Genomic DNA, 14,539 nt, shown 5'->3' on the forward strand with positions numbered 1-14,539 from the left:
CCTAAAACTAGCGTTTTCTGCTTCTTGTTTTCTACTTACACCTGAATGGAAGCATTTACCTTCCGAAACTACCCATGGGATTTGGGGGGAAAAAAAAGTATTCCCTCTTCTCACAGATTGGTTTTTAACTAAAGGTTAAACTGTGTAGCAGCTGAATCTCAGGTGATCCTGAGTTGTCTGTTGGAGGTGAAGCCCTTTTGTAAGCAGGGCTTTATTTTGCAAAGGCACAGGGGATGTGTTGTAGAGGGGATAGGTTAAAATGGCTGATGTGTTGCACTGAAGACCTGAAGAAGAGAATACTAAAGAGGGAATAATCAGTGTTAAGAGAATAGCATGGGTACAGCAAGTGCCTCCTCATCAGGTAAGTTTAGGACATGAAAAAAAAACAACTGTTGGTTCATTTGAAACCATAACCTGCAGCTGCATCTACTGATGCTGCTTCAAACTTTATTTATGTCTAGGCAGAATATATTTTATATATGTCCTGCAAACATTACAGCTCTTAATGCTTTCTTTGGCCTTTGTTCTGTATCCCATTATCCTGTGTGAAATCCATCTTGGGAGCAGACACTGGGCACAACATTACATGAGGCTCAATGAAGTTGTTATAGTAAAATTTAATGGGATGTGGACTATGTGCTGGCCCTTTTCCAAGGACGAATTTTACCTTTTTTTGCTTGAATTTCTGATTTCTTCCTTTGTGAAAGCTCCTCTATTTCTGTTAAGGTCTCCTTATTCTCCTTAGAAATTAATACATATTTTAGTTCTTTATTAAAAATGTGACAAGAATACTAGCAACAAGGTAATGTCTTTTCTATTCTTTTATCTTAGTGAGACTATTTGTAGAAAAGGAAAAAGAAGGAAATACAAAATCATTGGCACTTCATAAATATTATTTGTAAATCATATCCTCAAAATCATATTCCTTCTTTGTTTTTTTCCTGTCCCATTTTAAGATCAGCACATGCCCCAGGGGACCTTGAAAAAATTGGAAATATGTTATGACCACTTTTTTTATTTCCATGCTACACAAAAGGGTAATCAGCATTGCAGCACTGTAGTTCTTTGATCCCCTGACTTTAGTATGCATGGGGAATGTACATTGCATGCACCGGTGTTTACTAAGCTTGTCTTCATATGATTCTTGATAAAACTAAGAACAATGTCTTAAATCAGGAAATGAGGATATATTTTATAGTAATCATTTTCTAAACATCAAGTTACAGAATTCACTTTTACAGTCTGCCTAGCACTGACCTTTCAATACTTTTTGTTATAATTTAATAATTTGCTGTCTTTTTCAACTATGGTAGTAATTTTAATGGGGTTTTTTCACACAATAAGTGTGTATGCAAGAATTTATGCATATTCAATTCTCTGTGTGCTTCATGGAGGTCACATATTCAAGGAGAGCAGATAGTTCAGGAAAAAATTCCTACACGTATGCACACGCGCTCAAGAACAAATTATTTATGACACAGTTTTTCTGATAGAAACAGAAGTCAAGTATATTGAGTGAAAGGGAAAATTTTAGGCTAAAGAAAAAATACTTCAGTTGTTGTCCTTGCATTAGGAGGATAAACAGTAACTATATGCAGTTTTCCAGGGTTAATAAAATAGCCTAGTGTTAGACTGTGTAAGCAAATGTGAATTGCAAGATAGGAATAAGGCATATGGCAAAGTGGTTGAATATCTTATTGCAGGAATTGTAAACTGATTTCACTTTAGGTCAGTTATTGATATTTCCCAGAACTCAAACCATAGCTTCAAGAATCCTTCTTCAGTAATATTCTGCATTTGTCTCAAAAATGGTGTATTGTTAATTTTTTTTAAAGGAAAAATTAGGTTTAATTTAAAAAAAAAGGAAAAAATCCCTTGCATTTTCAAAGCAGTTTTAAGAGGCAAAAAGAGAAAGAAAGTGCTTTATATCAAGCTAAATAAATGACTGAAAGAAGAGAAGGTTGCTGCTTTCCAACTTCTTTCTTGTGTCACAGCTTCAAAATGTGATTAACTGGTTGTTACACTGTGTAATAAATATGCTTCAACTGAAGAAGTGTTCAATTGGCTGTTAACACTTTAAATTAATCAGTGTGTACCTCACAGCCAGCTAGAATTCATTTTTGTGACTGTAAAGTGCCATCTCTGTCATCTTCTACTACAACATATATACACAGTATTCTCTACAAAACCTTTAAAATAGCTCTGAAGTGGTCTCCAGAGACCATACTTGTCATGAGATAATTACTGTCCTGTGCTATATGAAACTCTTGACTGCTCTTCCTCTTCCAGGATATCCCAGGAGAATAATCACTGTGTAACAATGTCTTTTCTATTGTGATTTAATATCTTCTTATGCTGATTGACAAAGCAGCCAAAGACAAAATTAATTTATCTTGTTCCAGTAGTTTTGTGGCACAGTTTGAAGCAAAAAGACATTGGGCAATGCTGTTCAGAGGTGTACAAATGTCCTCCTTTCTGAAACCAGGCTTCAGCTACCTACATTTCAAAAGGTATGCAACCTGACATCTGGTGAGCTCGTTTTTCTCAGCCACTTTTCGTAAACAGGTTTAAGATCTCCCCAGCTATTTCTTAGCTGCACAAAGCATAGCTGCTGATATGGTTATTAGATCTCTACATACCAGTGTGGTATATAAACACACAGGTGGAGAAGAGGCTGATATTCAGCACCTGGCCAATTCACAGTTTGGGTCACCACTGCCAGGTGGGGTTGGGTTGTACAGGGTAATCCAGATCCCCAAATGTGGGAGGAGGTAAATAGGAGGAACTGTGCAGGCTGACTTCACAGAGCAGGGAGGGGGAGGGAAATTGCTGGGGAAACCTCTGGTCATGTGTACATTTTCCTGGGAGAATGACACAACTACTTCTCTTAGGCTCTCCAAGGGATGGGGTATTCATCTTGGTCAGACTAAAACCTGGAACACAACTTCTGGGGCTAAAATGTTGCTGTTCCTGGCCACCTGCCACCAGCACTAAGGTTCAGGTTTGTACACCAGTATTCCACGGAACAGTTTTTCACCTCACTCCCATCCCAGCCTCTGTGGTGCCTAGGCCCCAGAACAGCACCTCCTCATTCAGGAGACAAAGTCTGCATTATTTTGTAAGATTTAATTGTATATTTTTGTAAGATTTTTAAGGATTTATATCCTTCAAAAGACATGGTATTTTGAAAGGAAAAGGGAACCAGGTCAGAGGCACCTTGAAAAGCACAGGATTAAAAAAAAAAAAGCATTCACAAATGCAAATTAATATTTTAGTTGTCAAAACAAGGATGAATGCTTCTTAAATATAGGATATTAGTTTAGTGAATGTTTTTGTGCCTACACGGTCTTTTGAAATACATGCACCTCTTCACAAAAAAACTCCAAAAAACCAAAAAAACACAAAACCAACACCTTAATTTTTATTTCTTATATAATTCAGCAAGGAAACATATGAAAACAAGGCTGGAAACCATTTATAAATCATTGTTTCATTTATCTGGAGGAAAAAAAAAACCAAGTGAAAATTTCTGATTTCTCACTCTCCAGTTGAAAGACAGAGCAAAAAAAAAATAATATACCAGTGATTTGTGATAAAGTTTTTTATTTTTCCTTAAGATATTTATGAAACTATTATCTTTATTTCCCCTTTTTCTTCTCATTTTCTTTGATTTGTGGGAAAATTAAGAAAAGAAATTACATACACAAAAGCAGCCCATAACTGCTGCATACTCAAATTGATAAATGTGAACCATACCCAGAGTGATATTTAACAGAAATGAAAATATGAAGGTACTAAAGTTATATCTCTTTTTTTTCCTCTTCATTGGTTCTGTTATTAAATGAAAAGAAATCGGAATATGATGTATCTTCACAATGGACTCTTACATACTGAAACACCATTTAGCGTTATTAAAATGTGAATTATTCCTGTAATTGGAATTTTTTTCGACACTAAAACAATGATTGATGTGCATAATATTCACTTGATAATTCACTGAAAGTACAGTAACAGTAAATTTCTAAAAGCAATTAAGTTGTCTTTTGTTCACATTGAAATTACAAGCAAAGAATACTTATTAAATTAATAAAACTGATGCATATATAATTGAGATTGAGGTAGAAACTAATATAGACTGAATTAAAATGTATTTTTACATATAATAAGCTTCTAATAATACTTCTGCTTGCTTAGGGAGCACAAGCTCAATCTATGCACCTTGATGCAGAAGTGAAAATATATGTCTTGGTTAGGCAATGCTAAGTTAATAGCTGTACTCAATAATCTGAGTGGTGTTTTCCAGCCTCAAAGATCCTGTATCACTGAGACGCTCATGACAGAAAGGAAGTTTTATAATTGGAAAAGCCAGCCCACTCCTTCTTTCTTTTATGCTTCAGCAGAGTGGTTTCTCTGTTTCTCTGTTTTCCATGTAGAAAATAAGAATTTTTTGTCACCTTATTGTTATGTTGGTTGTCATCAGTGTAAGATACTGAAGATGATAAAGAAGGTCTCAGATACTATGGTAACAGTGGCTTATGAGCCTGGCCAATCACTAAAAATCACTTTATCATTTGAATAAATGAAAAATGTATTTGCTTGTAGAGACAAAGAAAATTAAAAGAAGGCTGAAAAAAACTGGAAGGACGAAGAGCACAAAGCAAAGATAAGCACAGAATGTGAGTGAAACAGTGCTGTGGTGACGTGCAATGAAGAGTTTTATAGATAATTAAAAACAAGTGACTTGCAGAATCACCTTAAAAGCAGGAATTATATAAAGCCTTCCCATTCTGGTCAAGAAACAATCTTCCATACTTTGGCAATGCATGTTGTATGGTTGTTATATATTTTACAGGAAAAAATGTTTAGAAAATACTGTTTTAAATTATTTTTACCACCACTCTTTTGATTAATAATACCTATTCTCAATCATAAAAACTGAATGCTCAGTATGTGAGGGAAAATATACAATAAAAATACTTTAGAAATCTCTGAAATTGAGGTGAAAGATGTCCTAGCCCATATCAGGGGCACTAGAACCAGATGATCTTTTAAGATCTCTCCTAACCTAGGCCATTCAATGACTCTGTGATGACTATGAAAAGCTTCAGTCTTACTGCAATCATCTAAAGTTTTCTACCTCTTTGTAGGTTACAAAAGACAGCCTTCTTGTGCTTTTGGGAACTTAGACTTCATGGATTCCAATTATTGTAGATTCAGTGGAGTACCATGTGCTAAATATTTTTCTAATTTTGCTAGTTTAGGATTGTTTCTTGGAGAGAAAATTCTCTGAATGAAAGCAAAGCACTTTCTTTCAAACACAGTTGTTGTTTGAAACTATTACTATGTTACACCATAGCTTTGTCAAATTTTCCTAGAAAGCTTCCTAGACCTGTTTCTAAGTAAATGATGTATCTGTTGTGTGCATATGTATGAATGTTATTTCTAGGTGAATAGTGGCACTGAAGTCCTGCCCTGTTTCCTTCTGGAATTCCAAATAAACTTCCTAAAACAATGTTTTCTATCCATGCTCAGGCTTTTTGGGTAAGGAGTAAGGGAACCAAAGTGCAGGAAAGGCTTTGCTTCTCTGAGACTCTAGGTTTCCCTAATTTGCTCCCAAATAGATTAATTCACCCAGATGAAGCAATAACAACAGGAGTTTTGCCATTGTTCAGTGAAATCAAAGTTGCTCATCAAACCACTGCCCATAATTCAATGGCTCAGCGTCAGCAGCAGAAAAAACCCAGCCTTTTCTTCACATACAACATGCCTGCATCTTTTCTTTCTACTGCTTTGGAAAATAAGTGAATATGCACACCTGAGCACCCAGCTGTTACTGTTGGCAAGCCTCCACTTGCACAAGTTGTAGAGGTGCAGGGTTACAAATTAACACCATCATAGTGGGAAAGTGATTCCTGTGTTCTTTTTTGATTATTATTCCAAGTTTCTTCTAGTGTAGCAAAGCATATAACTATGTTTTTGTTCTATTCTGGATGGCAGGACTGACCTTCAACCAAATATTTAAGGAATTCTGCAGAGCCTGATGTGCTCCACACTGCATGATTTGATGGGAAGGAAGCCTACCTCCACAGGAGGGCATCGTGAAAGTGAGATAAAGCAGCACTCTGAAAGGAACAGCAGCAGGACATATCTCAAAATATTATCAAAGGAAAAGTGTTTTCTTAAAGGGCAGCAGTCTCTTGCAGAGGTAATACATTTGCATTGCAACATTTTAGAAGGTATGTGATTTTCAGTGTGGTATCATGGCATTCAGACAAAACGTCACACAAAAAATGAGGGTTTTATAACCTATTGTATGTCTTTAAAACCTGCTTGAAAGTGTATCTGCCACTATGAAAAACTTCAGCAGTTTAAAGTTCTGCAGCTTTCTCACCCAAACAAAAAATATTTCTTTCCCCTTTAAAGAAAGGGACACAGATAAGTATTAGAAGTATTGTCTGGAACTTTAACTATAGATGTTGTATAGAGCAGATATGGTGACAACACATTTTAAAAAAATATTTCTTTCCAGTCCCATTTATTTTCTTCAAATGTATTTCTGAAGGGGCCATCAAGGCTCTCACATATACATGTCAGGAGCACTATTTTTAAAGAAAGGATTCATAAAACTTACTTTAAATTTTGATAGTTACACACATACTGTCATATAATATTTTAGTGTGTATTTATGAAATGTTTCAATGTTCTATGATTATCATACTTGAATGTATACCATCAAGACTGAAGGCAAAGGAATGTCAGAAGAGATAGATACATTATGAGGAATAAAAATTACATAAAACTAGCCTTCTAAGTAACAGTCAGGCATGGCTCTGGCAAATGTCAAAACATATTATGATTATCATGTTCAAATTCATATCTGAATTATGCTATTGAGTAACTGTGCCATGAACTCTGTACCTTGCCTGAATGTTGTATAATCTTTCCCTCATATTTAGCCAAAATTGTTTGCATTACTCTGGGCTTTAATTGTAACATGATAAAAGGAAAATAAGCATCAAAATTTAAATGAAGTGCATAGTAGGTGTCCTGTTTTAAAAAAAAACCCTAATTCTCTCTCCCCCATGAAATAAAAACCTACCTCCCACATAATAAAAAATATAGCCATGACTAGATTTATTAAAAATATTAACCAAATTATTCCAGTTGTCAACAAACACATTCTGACTTCAAAATCCAAATGCAAATATATGACATGAGCTCTTAACTGCCCTGGTTTATCTGAGCATGATTTGATTGCCTAAGCATCCTCTTCTGCCTGAGTGCTGTAGCAAGTCTAGAAATGAAGCAATGCAGTTGCTGTTGGTCCCACTTGTTATAGCAACAGTCCTTCACTGCTGAATCCCATCTCTGACAGGGACCACTCACAGGTGCATGGGGAAAACATACTGAACATATATCTAGAGCAGAGGCATGATCCTTCAGTATTTCTCCAAAGGTCAATAATTTATATTTTATTATGATTTTTTTCTCCCATATCATATACACTAGCTTTTGATGGATGTTTTTTTGTTACTTCTTTCATCATTTCTTATGCCATTTTGGTTGCTGCTAAATTCCAGGGCACAGTTATCTGATTTACATTTGCTATTTTCTTTCACTTGCTTTAAATCTGTTGCTTGATAGTTTAAGGGCATCGTACAGTTCAGGTATTTCAGCATCAAAAAGTGAATAGATTTTTTTTTTTCCACTTAATTGAGAGCCCTCATAGTGCTCTATCAGATTCTCTCCAAGTCATCCCTTTTCCAAAGTGGATAATATATAGCTGCCTATATATTTTTATATAGAAACTATGCATTGGTTTGCCTCATCACCCTTTGTTTGATGTCTAGGGTTTTTTAAATTTTTTTTTAAATACTAATTAAAGTGTGTGTAGCAGAATGTATCAATTTTCTTTGTGCATTGTTGCAGAATAACCTAAATTTCTCTAGGAAGCTGAAATTCCAGCAGTGATCTTCCTTACCTCTGGCACTAAAGCTGATTGAAAGTACAAGTAATCTACTTAACATGCTGGCAATTTCCCATTGAAATATTGAGCAAATATCACATGATCAGTGTGATTTATTACTATTCAATTTATTGATCTCTTATTGAGAATGATTTATTAGCAAGTCTGACAGAAACAATTCCTCAGACTCCTCTCCTGTAAAGAGTGATCTGGGTACGAGCTTCCCTTAGCTTCTCTGTATTGAAATGCTCAATTTTCTTCCCATAGCATTTCTTTCTGTACCTACAGATCCACTCACCCTAAAATCAGAGGTATTTGTCACAGGATTGCAAGGCCATACAGCTGTTGGGAAGGTTCTGTGCTTATGATAAGTCTGTAAAATTATTCATAGCCTTGGACTATTTACTAAAACATTCCTCAAAATTTTTTTTTTCATCTTGCATTGTTAATAGTTTCGTATTAATCTTATGAAGGATAATTATTCTCCTGGTCTGATTTATTTGTAATTTTCCTATCTCTGATTTATTTTTGCTGTAATATTCTCCTCTTTCCTTATAAATGGCCCCTTTTTTCAGGGACAGGGCCTTTTGCTGTAATGTTATTTCTATTCTGATTGGCTAGTGTGGGGCCTTTATCTATTTTCTGTGATCTATTTTACCCTGTCAGCTGCTCTTTTTCATTTCCTTTTTTTTTCAAGCTTCACATTTTTATATACCACTGCTAATTGAAGACAAGCAACTATAAGTAGTAGATACTGTTTCTCATATTTCTGTAAGGACATACCAATGTCACCCTTTGATAACAGTATTTTGAACCAAATCCTGCCCTTGACCCAGAACTGAATCAGGGTGTTTTTTCTCTCTTTTTGTAAGTTCTGAAAGTACTTGCTCTAAGTAGCAGTCATATATGACATCAAAAACATTTACTCAAATTATATACCATCTGACATTTATCCACTTTGGATTATGTTTTCATTTATTGTTTTATTGACCATTTGGAACAAAATATACATTAAGGAGTCTAACTGAGGCTTTCTTCTGAACTAAAAATAGATCAATCAAACTTCTGATCCTGTTTACTTTTATGCAGTGAACATAGCTACTACTGAAATCCATCCCAGAATTACTTTGGGAACCTTAACTTCAAAAGGGATATGGGAAATCTCATCCTCAGATAGGGAATGAAACTAATATGGTTTTTAAACAGGAGGGGAAGAAATTTCTTCCATAAGCTGAAGAATCTGATATCAAAACAATGCTTTCAGGCCCATGGTGTTATTCCTGGGGTGTCCTGTACAAGACCAAGAGTGGGACTCGACGATCCTGATGGGTCCCCTCCAACTCAGAATATTCTGTGATTCTAAGAGAATTTTGAAGCAAATTTCACCAAAGAGCAGACATAGGGATAGCCCCCAGAGGAACTGTAGAGTTCTGTAAGAGTGAAATAAAGTTGCCTACAGAGAATAATTGTGAATATTGTAAAACTTACTAGGTTAGACAAGACTCTAAAGGTCCCCTTTCTCCCCAAACTGCAGGATAGAAAATTGCTTTTATGGAGAGAAATATTAGCTAGAAATTGTGCTTTAATTTAGACTTTTGCCATGTGGTGTATTCTGTAATTTCACATGACAAGATTTCAAGATAAATAGAAGAAATAACTATCTTCCCACACTACTAAGGTAGGTCTCTGTTGTGCTGAGTCTGTGTATTTGCTGCAAGTTAGATTTGTAGTCTAATACATAGAAAATACTCTTTCAAGAGAAAGTAGAAATAAATACTACTATCTATTTTCATAGATCTTTCATCTATTTTCATAGAAATCTTTAGTATAAGATTTCTATGTATTTCTATTCTACTAGTATATATTACTAGTATAACACTAGTAATACTCTAGTATTTCTTCTCTGAAATGTCAACCATACCCATGGTACTCCACAAAAAATGCCATTAAAAATAAAATGCTAAACTAAAGTACTCACTCTGAATTGCCTATCCATGTAATCTGTAAATTACTTTCGATAATCCCTAAAAGGAAACAGACTGTGCCATGTTAAAGGTTTTTGCTGTATCTCAAGTAGTGCAGCTCTGCAGTTGTATTTATTCACTCTGGGAAAATTTCCTAATGCTTCACTTGAAGAAAGGTCTTCAGCATCTTATCCTTGTAGTTCCAGATCTCCAAGACTGCAAGGATAAGATGTTCCTGTAGCTGTTCAGATAAAATAGCCTCCTTCTTTGACAGACAATCCTAGAATGAATAGTTGAAGTTTGGGGGATAACATGGCACTATTGAACAGGGAAGAAATGGAAAGTGTATCGTGTCATTCTGATTTACTACATAGCATAAGTGAACATTTTATATGAAAAAACTCTGCAAAGTGAAGTGGGTACTTTGGGGCCTTTCTTTTGATGATGCACTTGTAGCTCAGAAGTCACTTGATGCCATGCTCAGGGCAGTGTCATATATAACATACATCTGCCACAATCCTGCCCCTCCAAAGAATGCAACCAGGATGCTCCATCAGAAAAGGGGTCCCTTGTAAAGCTGGTGTCAGACCTTACAGCTGCTCTGCACACTGGTCAGCCTTAGACTTTGATGGCTACTCAAATGTTTACAGTGAATTACAAAAAAATTTACAGGATCATTGTGAGAGAGAAAAAGAACAAGCTTTTTCTTCAGAAATCCTAGCAATCATAATATAGAAAGACAAGTTTGGGTGCTTTATGATCCATACCAGAGGAAGATTTCAGCATTCAGTAGTTTAGTACAGCTGCATAACAAGAAACAGTCAAAATAATAAAACTATGCAGCTGAGATACAAATATGCTCATAAAGCACAGAGCTTGGATGCTCACTGGGCTTTGTAGCCCCATAATTCTCTCTTGTGTCATATCAGATGCCTCAGGCACTCTTGTCCTATGATGGCATCTTGTTAGCAAGCAGCAGACCCCAGCAGAAACAAAGGCTTAGGGCAGCTCTGCCTAACTGCCCATGAACTCCAGTTTCATTACAGCTCTGCCTAACAAGAGACTCAGTTACTAATTTGATTTGTAGAAGAGAAAACCCTGGCAAATTAAAAGCAGCAAACATTCCCAAGTGATTTGCTGCAAAATAGAATAAATGAGTAACTGCTTTAAAAAAATCATATTCCATTAATTTCACATAACAGCAAAAGTAGTTGGGTTTTTTCCTTGTTTATGGGTAAAATTGTATAGTTTGAAAACATCCATTATTGGAAGTATTTGTTGATAAAGGTGGTTTATAGAAAATACTTTATGGAAGTCCTTGATGCCATTCAAAAGTTTCCATTTAAACAGTAGTATCAATGTCAGGGTACAAACAAGTCATCATTGTCTTACTCAAAATTGCTTCAGAGTTCATGAGAAATGTATTTGGAAAACAGTAGGAAGATTTTCATGCTTAATATCCTTACCGCACAATTACAAGGTATGAGAAATATTTCTCCCATAGATATCTCACAGTCTAGAGAAATAGTTGCTCTAACAACCAGATTCAAGATTGAGCAACCAGGGCATACTTAAAGTATATTTTGCCATTGTTTTCCCCATAAGAGTTTTACAAGACATTGCAACAAGGGTTAAGTGCAATAGAAGAAATTGAACAGATGAAAACTGGAACAGATAGGTCTATTCTATGTTTTGACATACAGAAGGATTTGAGAATCCAAGATGCCTTGACCTATTTTGCAGGGTCAGAGCTAAGGCAGAGATTCTCAACAATTCTTGAAATAGCAACATTCTCTTCAAATATAAAAATATAGAAAAAGGAGGGCTTCCAGTTATAATGCTAGACAGAATGAAATATTTCTCTTAAAAACAGCACTCTCTGCTCCAACTCATCATTCATTCCCCACCATCTTAATGTTTTTCTCTGCCATTTCCATCACTCTGCTGTAAGCAAAATAAAACAGATGTGTCAATTTTCACAAAGAAATCTCTGCATTTGGTGGTCAGCATCATTCACTGTTTTATTTCCCTTTCTTTTCAAAAACGTATTTCCTGTTACAGCTAAGCCAAAGCTTAAGTTGTAAAACTTAATCCCCTTCTGGTTTAAAAAACAGTTTATTAATCTTTACTCACTTTAGCAGTGTCACTACAGTGTAATGCTTAATTTACATTAATAATTCCAATTAATTCATTTGGTTCCTATTCCTGGCCTGAAAACCAAACACAAACTTTTAATCACATCTTGTGAGCCCATTTGGTATTCTGTCTTGCAACAGGAACCAGATGAACTAATTTGGATTATTTACAAAAGTTAAACACATAGGTGTTTTCTAGACAAATAACCAATTGTCCTTAACTATTTCTCACAGTCAGTAGAAATAACTCAAGTGAATTTTGATTAATATATAATTTCTAACCATTGTGGAAGCAAAACACAAGTTCCCTCCTCAGAGACTGTTTTGGATCCTAGTACTTGTAAGGTGGTAAGAATTACTTTAGGGCCAAGCAGCTGTGGAACAGCAGCATTGTTCAGAGATGCATATTTTTATTTGCTATGGTCATTGCAACACAAGAATAGAACAGTGAGAGTTGATGGTATCCACTTTTTTAATATAATCTTCTTGATAACCATTACCCACCAGAGACAGCTGTTCTAGAAATAATTGAAAAATAGTTTAATTGTGTATTTTGGCTTCAAGATATAATTCTTCCTCACCTTCAGCCTAGTGGAATAGGGATGTTTTAGAAGTATGTGTACTGAAGTGAAAGATCAATCTTAATAGATGAAGTGTGCCTTTTTATAACCATGTGTCATGCTTTTAGCCTTTTTATAAACAACTTTCAATCCTAGGGTTCATGAGAAAAGCTAATGTGCAGGGCTCTGTGCCAGTCTAAGGGCATAGTTATTAAGATATGATATTAATGGAAATGACCCCTGTCAGTAAGACAGACTGGGCTTGCTTCTGAAGCCTTTCTGGTCTTTGCCAGTTTTATATTTCAGTTGTTCCCCTAGGCCCATCTGTGCACTGGCACATAAAGTTACAGAATTAAAGGAATGTAAATTCCACCACTAAAAGTATTCCTATAAGTAAAATAAGTTAAAAAGTTCAAACTTGAGTTAAATTTGTTGAGCCAATGACTTTTGAATACTAAAGGCTTTCTTTTCTAAATGTGAGATTGGACTCTGCAAGAATCTTCAGTATTGGACTAATTTGATCTCCTATTTTGCTGGTGTGGTATCTTCCTTTTACTTTACTTCCCAATGCTCTGGATAAATCATCCAGTTTATAAATAAATTCTATTATCTTTATTTGCAAGTAAAGTTTACTCTTAGGAATAACTCTATCAATCCTGAAATGTAAAGACATGAACCATCATATATTAAACTGTTTGCCTTTACACCAACTATTTCCAAAATCCTCACTTTTAAGAGCAAATTACAAAGCAACTTAGGTCAGGTCCACAGTTTTTTAAATTGCAACTATTTATCTTGGTCACCCATTGGATTATTATTTCAGATATGTGTAAATTACTAGATATTTTTTAAAAATTAGTTTCTGGGAGTGTTTGAAGTTGCTTGGTTTTCCATTGAAAGCAAATACAGACATGTTAAAGGTAATTTTAGAGTTTTTGCTTCACACTTGAGGTGGACTGCATAAATATAGGACAAACTGAAACAACCCTTACAAAATATTACTGTCTATATAAATTTTAAAGTTCCGTGTATGTAAAACACAAGTGAAGTAATTGGGTGCATTTTACAGTATCTATTTTATCTGTCTCACAAAGAAATATAATTATCTCTCTCTAGGGTATTACAGGAAAAGACAAATGCCAAAATACTTTGAGAGAAATATCTTAACATCCTGGGACTAAATTTCTTGGCTTGAATGATAAACCTGTAGTATCTTATTTCCTAAAGTTGTATAAAGTAGTAATATATTCTAAATATTTAGATACTTTATTATCTACAGAAAATCCGTATTTTTTACAAGCAGCTGCTGACACTCATCAATTGCTCATCCACATTTTGCTTCAAAGCCAGTGAATGTATTTTTAACTAATATCTTTTGTATCAAACAGTAGGCAGATTAAATGTAATTTATCAAGTTTGAGGCAGATTTGAGTCAACTTTCCAGCTGCATCTTTTTAAAAACCTACAGGTACCTGAAGTGAGAGGCATTTAGAACTTCCAATAAGCTTAAATCTAAACAATCAGCAGCACGCCTGAGGCTGTGGTGAAAAACTAGGGCAGATTCGCTGCCTTAGAAGGCAATAAAGGCAAGTTTGCTTCATGCTACAGCAACTGGCAAGGGAGCACATCCATTCAGCACCTGCTCTGGTTCAAGCTCCATTGAGCTTCTCCTGGGCAGCTCATCTGATAGCCCTGAAGGAGAGTTTAAATTTGAGTTAAGTCCAAAGAAAAATCAAACAAATGTTTTGTGCCTTGAAGCACTAGACAGAAAGAAATTTTATGTATTGCATGAAGTAGTAACTAACACAGATCTGTACATGCTTTACATGACTTTAAAGGTTATTCTTCTGCTTAGCTGACAAAGGGAATGCCAGCTGACATCACAGCTTTTTCCCCCCACCCTAGCAGAAGATG

General features: G+C 35.3%; 1 long non-coding RNA gene across 1 annotated transcript; it reads left to right on the plus strand.

Annotated features, from left to right (window-relative positions):
- The first annotated feature begins 4,602 nt into the window (after positions 1–4,602).
- On the plus strand, positions 4,603–7,031 carry LOC118686722 (uncharacterized). The gene is made up of 2 exons (XR_004980221.1): positions 4,603–4,676; positions 5,998–7,031. It is a non-coding gene; the product is annotated as an uncharacterized LOC118686722 (long non-coding RNA).
- The last annotated feature ends 7,508 nt before the right edge of the window (positions 7,032–14,539 follow it).

This window comes from Molothrus ater, chromosome 4 (genome assembly GCF_012460135.2).
Source record: "Molothrus ater isolate BHLD 08-10-18 breed brown headed cowbird chromosome 4, BPBGC_Mater_1.1, whole genome shotgun sequence".
Taxonomy (NCBI): Eukaryota; Metazoa; Chordata; class Aves; order Passeriformes; family Icteridae; genus Molothrus; species Molothrus ater.